Below are 11,309 nucleotides of genomic sequence, written 5' to 3'. Positions count from 1 at the left end.
TCCCTTCTAATTTTTAATTAAAAGGAAGAGATTGAAGAAAAGTGATGGCTCAGGAGAATGAAAGAGGGGCCTGGCTATAGTCCAAGGCCTGAGTCACAAGTTCAAATCTCCATCTTCTGCCTTGATCCCATAGCTCTTTTGCATCCTGACAGAAAACAGATATGTGGGTTTGTTTCCAATTTATAGAAGGATCTGTCTCAGTTTAGAGTCATGCCCTGTCAGCTTAGCGGAGGAACCAAAGTTATTTTAACTCCTTCCACACAGTGATTCCATTTTGAAGCCGAGCAGGTTCCTCCTAAACACATGCAGGTGTTAAAACCATTTCTGGTAGCAGTTGTGGGTGGGCATTGACTGACTTTGCCCAACAGCAGGGTCCTCTCATGGAGAACACGTGCCCCAGCCCCAAACCTGTTTGTGACTCACCAGCAAAGTTCAAAGGTATGGAAGGGGCCAGCAGTCACCTGCTTTAGTGGGCTACAAGGCCACAACCTACAACGTGCTCTTGGCACATCCTGGCCACCCTTTCTCCCTCCCTCCACGCCCCACGGAGCCGCTGGGGACTCACCAGGACGAAGATTCAAGGCGACCTTCTGAGGTGTGATCTGTGTGACGTCCAGGTGGCTCTGGCCAGAGCCCTTGCTGCTCAGAGGGACGTTCCTCACCACGCTGATGCTGCTGCTGGGGTTCTCGATGGCTCCGGCGCAGCCGTTCGCAAGCAGGTTCTGCAGGAAGTCGCACCGGGATGTGATGGACTTTGTGCTGCTGAAATCCTGGGGGGAAAAGAGGGACAAAAAGGAAGAGGAGGGGAATGCATCAATCCCAGAGCAGGGGCTTTGTTTTGACATGCTGGTATCTAACAACTAGGTGATGACAAGGAGAAGCTGGTGCCCTTTGTGGTGACTGTTCTTGGAAGGAGCCTGCACTGAGCCTTGAGCCTTTCAAAAGGATCAACCAAAAAAGGAAGTTCTATTGAGGATTTGAACACTGAGTTTGCTCACAGAGCACTGAAACAGAAACCTAAGCCTGTGTTTTCAGCTCAGCCACAGCAGCAGCACCTGTTCCCAGCCCTGGCCACAAGAGAGCAAGGCAAAGCACTTGGTTTGCTGCAGGGACAGCCCATTGCCATCCCTATTATTTTATGCACATGCACCATCTCAAAGGAGCTTTGCAGAAGACAGAAGAAAGGACAAGGAGGTGGCACTGAGGGAAGCAGGACAAACCCACCAACCCAGAGAGGGCCAAGTAAAGATGTGAAGCTGAAGATAGGCTGGGTGGCTCCCTCTCCCCTGGGTGAGACACGTCCCCACACAAGCCCTGTGTGGGGAATAAGGGAGGTGGGAGAAACTTCACGGGAGCTGGTGAAAATGCAGACTGTGCCCACCACAGAGAGTCAGGCACAGGCAGCAAGGTGCAGGCAGAGGCTCACTGCCAAAGGATGGCCAGGAGCTTCCCAACACCCATCCCAGAGCTCCAGCCCTTGCTGCAAGCCCCGTGCGTGGTGCACAAAGCAGCCTTGTGCAGGGCAGCACTCAGGAACAGCCAGAACACAATGCACCCTTTTGCAAGAGCCTGTTTGTTAGAATGCCTTTTTTTTTTTCCCCAAAAGTGCCAAAGGGAACAAGTCACATGCCCAAAACTTACTGGGTTTTCAACAGTCGATTCCTACTTACTTCTGCACTACAACAATAGAGACAACCCTCTTCAGCTCCAGGGCTGAGGGACTAATATGACATGAAATAATGCAGAGAAGATGCTTGCAGCCATGCCAGCCCCTCCTTCAGCTGCTCAGCCAAAACCAGTGTGGGGCTGAATAAACCTCACATTGCTGAAACTCCAGCATGGCAGAGGACAGGAGAGACATCAAGGAGGGAGAGGCTCCTGACAGATCCTCATGGGGTGATCTCCAGGGGTCCCTCAAGGACAAGCTTGGATACAGGGCTCTGGGACACAGACAGAGGCTTTCAGCTGCATTTTTCTCACTACAAGGTCCCAATGCTATTTGAAAAATGAGAGGTTTGCATTCCAGCATCCAGCAGCAGGGTCCAGCCAAGAAACCGACAACGGCACATCAGATGGATACGAGCACAAATTTCTTGGAACGCGCCGTGTAAACAGATGAACTTCCAAAAAAGGAGGACTGGGACTATTTAAATCATCTCCAGCATGACAAAATAAAAATCAGAATCCCTCACAAAACTGAAAACAACGCCCAGCCTTTCAGAGCTGCACATTTCAGGCAACCTTGGAGAAAAGTTTTTCCCAGATGTGGTTTTACCTGAAACCAGCAAAAAGCTGCTGGGGTCCAGGTGTTCCCTTGGACGTATCCACCCAGCAACAGGGGGAGATCTCTCCTTGCTCTCCTACTCTCCCAGTACTCAGAGCACAGCTCCAGGTAAACACCCCTGCCAGCTCATTTCTGCTGCCACCTATTAGAAAGGACACTCAAAAAAAGTGCTGCAAAAAGCAATACAAACAGCCCAGGAGCACAGCTGGGAATTTGTAGTTACTCTCAAGTAACTAACATCGGAGAGAAGCATCCAAATGGGACAATATTTAGGGCTGCTCACATAACTGCAGCTTCTATCAGGTGTTTCCAAGACTTCCCAGCATCTGCTCCAAAGATTCCAAAGGATGTCCAGGAGGTCAGGGGAAAGCCCCTACACAACTCTTAGGTCAGCAGTTCCTTTGCACTCCTCCAGGTTCCCCTTGCTTGATCCAGCTCTTTTCTCTTTGTTCTAAAATGGGTCCAGAGGACTTGCCAAAGGGCAGCAATTGCTAACCTGCAGCTCCAATCAAGTCCAGCTATTTTCTTGTCCTGTGAAAAGCCGTATTACCTGAGATGGAAGAAAATATCCACCCTCAGTGGTGTAAATGCCTGAGGGGAGGGTGGTGCAGCTCAGCACCCAGGGGTGCAGGACTGACCCCTACTTCATCTTGATTTCTTACTCAGGCAGAGTAACACTGAGCAGGAGGGTGACAGGGAAAGCCCCAGCAATCACCACTGCACCCTGCAAACAAACAGCCATAGGTCAAAACCCAAAGCCAAAACTGGGGCTACCAGGTACCATCCAACTCTAGTGCAAAGTTTTCTGTGACAGAGAAAATCAAGGCTCGTTGGGGTTCAGTAAAGGGAAAAAGGATGAGCAGACCTGGGGAATAAAGGGCATTGCACAGGTCCAGACAGCTCATGAGAAACCACACCAAAAGGCAGCCCCACAGCACCTCAGACACAATATGATGGTTCAAACCCCAATTTTCCCTAAGCAGAGAACACCTTGGGGTCAGTGAAGGAATTCAGTGTGCCCACATATCTGCCAGTCATCTGCCTGCAGGCCTGCTTGGGCAAGAAATGCAGCAGATGCCCCTCACAAGGGGGAACCACCCCAAACTTTGCTTTGTGCCCCAGAGGAGCACTCTGGAAGATGGAGCCCCCAGCCCCTGTCACTCACTCTGGCTGCTCCAGCCCCCTGGTTGGTGCTCAGAAGCTCACAAAGGGGAATGCACACAGGCAGACAGGATGAATGGAGACAACAGTGGGACAATTACATGCTCATCAGTTTGACAGTTTTAAGACAAATTGCTTGGTTCATGCTATAAAAATGGAGAATAGCACTCACTGTATCTAATACCTAATTCCTAACTAGGCATGTCCCCACCATTCAGGCCATCCTGTTCTTTTTGATGAAGATCTCAATCATTTTTTGCTTTAATCAATCCAGTTCTGCATTAATTCAGTGTGAAACATGCCTGGTTTCTCCATTAAAAAAAACCAAACAAAAACTTGACATGCTCCCTTTAGGAACATCCTTGATTTTCTTCTTCATTCTCTAGACACACATTTCTGAGATGGAAGAGGATGGGGTAAAAGCACCAGAGGGTGCCACTGGGGAAATTTCAGTTCACTTACTCAAAAAGGACATTCCAGTTTAATTAATGTGTATCTCTGGTTTCCACATACACGCATGAATGCATCCACATAGGCAATGGACAGATGGACACAGTTCATCCACCTAACAAACACATCCAACCAACAAGAGGAGCCTCTGCACACTGGTACACTGCTCCCCAATGCAGCAAAAAAGAAAATGTAATGGTGACATTTCCCCCCATACTGGTACTCCCAAATGCTCTTTTGAAGAGCTTTTTTTTTTTTTTTTGGCAGCCCCCTGCAAAAAAAAAAATAAAAAAGGTTTGTCACAGGAAGGTTTATCACAATTAAAACCTCCACCTTTCTTTCACACCTGCCCTGGCAGCTCAGAGGACAGCACTGAAGCCACTTCCTGAACTCCCTGTTGTCCCCAGCAAACCCAAAAAGTCCTGCTCAGCCTGGGCAACCAGGTGCCACTGCAAAAAATTCCACAAGCATCCTCTGGTCCCACACATGGAAACCAAATAGAGCAACCCCACAGGCCAGTGTGCAGCTTCCAGTCAGAATATTTCACCAGCACCATGCCAGCAATTTCTCACCATTTCCAGCTTCTCCTAGACCCTGCAGATTCCTCAGTTCCAGCGTGGATGGACAGGCTGCAGCAGCCTCCATCACACCAGGAGTCATTCTCCCTCAGAGAGCCCTGCTTCAAGGCATGCTCAGGTGATGGTTAAGGCCCCATATTCACACCTCCTCTTCAAAGTGCCACTGAAATCACCACCCTTGAGGCCTGCCTTTCAAGGTATTCTTCCACAAGCCAACAGAATCGATGCCTGCTCCCAAATTTCCAAGAGCCCAAAGAGCAGTGGTTAGCTCAGCAGCCCTGGGAGGCCCTAGGGCTGCTGCACACCAGAAGCTGCTGTCCTCAGCTCATCCATCATCACCCCTTTGGATGGGAACAGGGATGCTGAGCACAAGCAGGAGTGAAAAGAAGTCCAACCAAGCCAGAGGACGTGGTGCACCCTGTACCAACAGGTCAGGAGCTGGCAGTCATAAAGTGAAAGCACCTTGCCTGCTGTGCTGTAAGATCTATCCGTACACATCCCCTTACCCTCACAATTCAGGGCAATGTAAATTCAGGAAACCTTATCCCTCCTGGGAAACTACTGGGATAGGGCTCCCAAAGAAACTGGTATGATGGTATCACCAAGTGATATTATTCCCCAAATATTTCCCCAAAGGCAATACAAGAAGGGATATATATACAGGAAGATCAATTATACATATAACTATACAATGCAGTTATATATAGAGCTCTACAATGTATATATATATATAAACCATATAACAGACATCTCTAACATACTGTATACATTATATATAAAATTATACATGTACTGATAGACTTCTACTATATGTATTTCCTGACAAAAGTGTTAATTGTTGCTTGCAAAGTCGATAAAAGCTGGCCCAATCTGCTCACAAACCTGTAAAGTAAATGCAAAGGGAGCACAAAATACACATAAATCAGCTGACTGAGGTTCTACCACAGCACAGCAGCCATCTGTGGAACACACTCCAACATCTTACCCCTGATATTTAAAGAGCAGCAGAGCTATAAAATTTGACTGGCATATATGCAACCAGGAAACACAGACAGCAAACTGCAGCCAATGGAAAGAGCTAAGGAAAACACATGAAGAGCTATTTAATAAATTTAATAAACCTGACTAGGCTGCAGCAGAGGGAAGGGGAATAAGGTGGTGAAATGACTATGAAACGATGGCGGATATTATAGAGTTTATAATATTACTTTAAAATTTTCTGAAGTTGAAAAATTCCAGGTATCTTGGAAATCCCATTACCTCACCTGATGATCTCAGCTAAAGAGAAATAATTAGTTTCAAAGAGTACATTCTAAAAAAATTACAAAAAATACAGAATTAGGATAAGAACTTGCTAAGTTTGAGCATGTAGCATGTAATAGGAACAGCAGCTTTTGAACACATAGCTCTTGGCACAAAACGCCTTGAACTGTGTATTTTTAAATAGCTTCTGCAGGCTAAAGGTCAGGAAGTATTACAGGACTTCCCTGTAAACACCCATCTTCCTCCTTGGCCCCTCCATTCCAGTCAGGAATTTTCTTTTTTTTCAGTAACTACCCTGTTTGCATGATAAGAGTCAGGCTGCCAGTCCCATTAGTATAATTAGTGGTCACAGTGACCACCAGATAAACATTTCCACTAGCAGAATTCTGCAGAAAGTTGTCTTTTGATGCCAAGTAAGGAAAAAAACCCAAAAAAACAAAAAAAAGCACAAGCCATTGGGTACCCAGAGCTTAAGAGCCAGCGTTCCTGGATCCAATCTCACCACCACAGATTAGCTGGCTGGAAGAGGAGCTCTTACAGCTGTTTACAAGATGTCTCAGAAGCAAGATCTATTGCTTTACCCTTTCCCTTCTGCACACCAATTGCCTGGCTGGAAAAAACAACCCAGGAAAACTGTGACAGCATCAGCGTGGTGTTTGCAGGGTTTTCCCTGCAGAGCTGCAGCTGTGCTTACCAGTGAAACATCCACTGAAACAGACACAGTGCTTGGGGCACCCCCCGAGACCCAAACCAGAGGGACTGGAAGCCACCTTCACCCCACATCCATCTCCATCCCCAGCCCATCCTCTGCCCTGGAGCTGGCAGCTGCCCCAGGCAGGCCTGGCAGGAGGAGGGAGGGGAGCAGCAGAGAGGACAGAGCCTGCATCCTCAGCTCAGCAACACCAGCTGCAGCTGGAAGGTGAACTGAGAGCCCAGAAGGGGACAGGGATGGCCACACTAGAGGAATAAGGGCCAGGGAACAGAACAGCATCACCACTGGCCATGCCCATGGAGAGGTTCAAGATCACCTACTGCTCTGGAGTTCTACCATCCCAAAATTGGTTCCTGACTAGGCAGCTGTGCCAGCCTGTGTTTCAGATTTTTCCATGCATCTGAAAGCATCCATACTTCTCTCCTGAACACCTAGGACAGGCACTAAGCAGACAATTGCTTTCTATGCATCAAACATTATTAGGGCTTTCACACACCGTGTTCTCTAGAAATTGTAAGTCTGCTTGATAAGACATATACTGGATTATATATATATAGACCTAAACTCATGAGCAGCCCCTGGGGAGCAGGGGGAGGTATTTGCAATTGCTCACAAACCAGGAGGTGCAGGTGAATTATGGGTGAGCAGCATCAGCATCAGCACAAGGATGTGTTTTCCCTCAGAGGTGCCCAGTTACTCTGTGAAACTCATGGCACCGACGCCAGAAGCATGGGTCACCCCCCCCAAAATGACACAATAGATTCAGAAAGGAGAATTATCTTTGTTACAGACAAAGAGCCCATGCCAGGCCACACGACGAGGGACACGTAGCAGGACACCAGCCAGGGGCTTGGGGCTTTCTGGGGAGAGAGCTTTGGAGCAAGGCTCCCTGGAACACAGAGCCCATGCAGGGACCCAGCATCCACCATAAACAAGAAGGTAATTGAAGGGACAGAAGGACTGAGGGAACAGTGCTGCTCTGTGAGGGTGTGTGGGGGTCTAAGTGGGGTCAGAGACTTATTTCCTATGATGTCAAAGAGCTGAGGAATCCCATAAACCCGAAATACTCTCGGCATGGAGCATCCTCTGCCCTCACTCACCCCTTGTGGCACGAGTCAGGAACAGGCAAGATGAGAAAAGAGCTCCCTCCCAGCACTACAAAAAGCATGAAAGTCAAACGAGGTGTGCCCACCTACCTCCTTGGAGCACCAGGCACACTTGGGATGGATGAGGAGACACTCTTCACAGGATGTGGCGCTTCCACTGGTGCACAGATTGAGACCTTCAGCAAGAGAGAACAGTGTGGGCTGAATGGTTATTCCACTCCAAAACAGGGCTTAGGGGGGGTTCTGAGACATTCTTAATACTAAACACACTGTAAATTCAAACAAGAGCAAATAATCTCCCTGGAGCCTAAAAGGCAGGAGAAGCTGTAAATCTCTCTTCACCTGTAAGGAGATCTTGTTTTCCTTTCCCTCCCTAAGGTAAATGAAAAGGACAGAAACTTGCTTTGGGATGCTGAGAACCTCTAAAAAATGACTGAATCTGGTGATTTTTCTTTACTCTTTTTCAGTGGTGTCTGGTTAATCAGAGTCCAGCTACTCATATGCCTAATCAAAGACTCCCATTGCTGTAGGCAGAACTCAGTAACTGTTTGACCACTCTGAAATGTGGAGCTGGCTGTCCAAAAGCTGAGATGCTGACTTTTAGAGACACATCTTTAGGCATATCTTCTCATTTTTTTCTAGCTGGATATATGGGGGGGCCTCTCCCCATAATTTTCATATTCAATCACTCTTGAAACACACTCATCTCCCCTTCCCACACAGGTGATTCTCACAGTGGACTCATGTTGCAGTACATTACTTTTATTTCACTACGAGAAACACTTCCACAGGATATCCAGGTTAAGCTGTGCAGTGTGTTTGCACTGGGACATTTCCAAGGCAGCAGGGGTGGAAGGGCAGCGAGGGCTCTCCCTGCCTGTGATCCCAGCAGGGGCATCAGCCAGGCTGATGCTCTTTGCTCCTGGATTGCTGGTGTGCAGCAGCACAAGGGGTCCCGAGCAGGTTTCACTTACAAAATCCACAGTTTGCACTTTGGGCTTTAAAAATGAACTGGAACCACACAAGTAAAGCCAAAGTAGACATCAATGGTATGGGCTCTGAATGCAGCAGCTTGTTCAAGCATGCCTGTGGCTATGAATGTGCCCTTCCACACCACTGATGGCCCAGCTCCCCCGGGTGCAGCTATTAACTTCCACTGTCAATAAATGATTAAAGAAATCTTCAACCGAGGTTTCAGCACAGAGGCTGCACACTCCAAATGAAATGCCTCAGGCTCAAACTCCCAATCTGCTATTTTTTCCAACCCAAATGTCAATAAAAGCATTGTCAGGCCTCTATTTTCAGCCAGTTGCTTCTGCAGATACCAGTGCACCACTGCTGCTGGGTGTAATCTGCAGATTCCACAGAGTTGCCAACAGCTGCTGAAGAGTCCCATGAAGTTTTCTCCTGACCCAAGAACTTTCTGCCATGAGAGCTTTGGAAGAAGGATTTTTGCTGCATCCCATGTGAATACTGCAGCAAGAAATGGAAAGCAGTGCCTGCCTGGGTCACTCCATAAGGGGCTGAGCTGTGAGCACAGGAAGCAGTGAATCAAGCGGGACAGCTGGAGGAAAACCTGGCATGCCCTGGACTAAAAACAAAAAGAGGATAAGCAGGTCCTGTCAGTCACTGCAGAGGGCTGGCCGTGCCAGAGCCCTGCACTGACGGGTCTCTGCTGCCCACAAGGTGGTTAACTCTAACCCCAGAGAGCCAAGCCCTGCACTCTCTCTATGGCTCTCATTCAAACAGGCTCCTTGGGCTCATTCATACCAAACAAGAGCCTTCTTAAGAGTGTGGGCTTTTTTTTTTCCTTCTGGCTGTTACCACATCCCCAGGCGTTTCATTCCTTTTTTGCATTCAGAAGTGATATTCCAGCTCCTGGATACTACAAGAGCTCAAAACATAAGTAAGTTGTATAAAGCAAAATGTAACTTGTTCAACTGAGTTAAAATTTAGACAGCAATTAACACTTGCTTAACAAGCCCTACAACATGGTCCAAAGCCTCTCCTTGGGAGCTGCTGCTCTGGCAGCTGTGCACAGGGTAACCCAGCTAAAATAATGAGCTTTATAGAGCAAATACTTGCATTCATACCCTGGCTACCCAGGCCTGGCTCTCCCACAGCTTCACTCGCCCATCTGCATGGAAATATTTACCTCCATTCCTGACTGCTGGGTTTTTGAGAGTTTACTTAGTCACAGTAAGAGCTGAATGAAAACCAAGGTCTCCTCCTTCCACTGCGTGCCATGACCAAAGCAGCCCACGCTCCTGTGGCCAGCCATGGGGTGACATTCCTCCTGGTGGCAGCTTTTGAAGTTTCCAAGTATGCTTTTCTTTCCACTCTGCAGCAACACTAAACCATTTCCAGCATTGTTGTGAAAACAGAGCTTTGTGAAGCCCTCCAATTTTAGACTGAAACCTGAGCTTTTTGAGTTGGAGTAGAGACACGCAGGATTTTCCAGATGCAAGTCTTTGCTGTGCTTGGTTCAGTGCAGTCATTCCCAAATCCAGCAGAGGAAGGACCTGATGATGCTCATGCCAGTCCAGACCTTTGCAGATGCTGGGGCAAGTCACCCACTGAGACTGGAAGGAACTCAGTCTGCTCTTTGGACTGTGGTACATTTAATGAAACCACTCCTGAAAAATCAACTGAACTTCTTATAATGGTGAAAATTCCATCCAGGGTTTAGCTGGGATTACTCTGGAGGTAAATAATCCATTCCCTGGATTGCTGAGCTGCACTGCCCACATACAGTCCTTCACACTGATGCCACTGAGTCCTAAGCCCTGCACCCTACTTATTTTGCACAGAAGTGTCCAGCAAGCACAAAGAACATCTCCAAATGACATCCTTCCCTTGGACTGAGCTGCAGGAGAGCCCAAAAAAGCAGAAGATGACAGTGTACTCCACTAGACAGCGGAGATTTTAACACATCAAACTACAGATGCAGAGCAAGATAGGAAACTCTGATGAAAGGTACTCATCAAATTTACTCATAAAGATGCTCCAGGCAATCAGACCTCATTTTAAACCTGTTCTGCAAGAAATCCTAGTTTGGGCAGCTCCTCAAACAGAGGTGAATGTACTGGCTTGCTTAGGGAAGACAGATTAAAACAAAAAAAGTCAAAAAGTGATGCACTTTATACAGCTAAGCACGAAAAAGGAGCATTTTATCTGTGCTTGCAATAAGCATTCTAAGAGACCCAAGATAGTCTGCTGCAATACTGAACCATCAATTTCATGGATCAGGCACACACAAAAAAAAAAAGAAGAAAACTTCTGAGCTTTTGCAATTATGTGCCACAGCACCCTGCAAGATGAGCCCCTTCCTAAGATTACTCATTAAAATATCAAGCACTTAGAGTAAGTACTGGAATGGTGGACTTAGGCATTTTGTGGGGTTCCTTCTTATAAAAAAAAGTTTCCCCAAATGCTCAGAGAGGAGGAAAACCCTATTTCCAGTACTGCTGGAGCAGAGTTACAAACTGCGCTGCAGTTCACGTGTGTGTGTGTGTGGAAACTGGGAGCATCCCCACGAGGGACAAGGACCTCTCTCTGGGTGCCACGGTTCAAGGTGCAAGTGAGGAAGGATGCAAGGTGAGAGCGTGGGTACCGGTGACCGGCAGGGCACAGCCCGTGGGCCCTGGCACAGCCAGCTTTCTGCTGCTGCTCCTCATCCCATCGATTGTCACACCGCGCTCAGGCAAACATCCCGGGAAGTGCTTACCCCGAACAGAAGTGGCTGCAGCCGCTCC

General features: G+C 47.7%; 1 protein-coding gene across 1 annotated transcript in view; it reads right to left on the bottom strand.

Annotated features, from left to right (window-relative positions):
• Positions 1-7,731, bottom strand: part of ITGB5 (integrin subunit beta 5) — a 55,062-nt gene extending 47,331 nt beyond the window's left edge. The window contains exons 1-2 of the mRNA XM_031057216.1: positions 7,645-7,731; positions 566-770 (exon numbers count right to left, since the gene is read on the bottom strand). The gene's annotated coding sequence lies outside the window, so the exon portion shown is untranslated. The remainder of the gene's footprint in view (positions 1-565; positions 771-7,644) is intronic.
• Positions 7,732-11,309: the final 3,578 nt, after the last annotated feature.

Source organism: Geospiza fortis, unplaced genomic scaffold (assembly GCF_000277835.1).
Source record: "Geospiza fortis unplaced genomic scaffold, GeoFor_1.0 scaffold112, whole genome shotgun sequence".
NCBI lineage: Eukaryota > Metazoa > Chordata > Aves > Passeriformes > Thraupidae > Geospiza > Geospiza fortis.
Note: the sequence above shows the minus strand (reverse complement) of the source record. Positions and strands in the feature narration are given on the sequence as shown.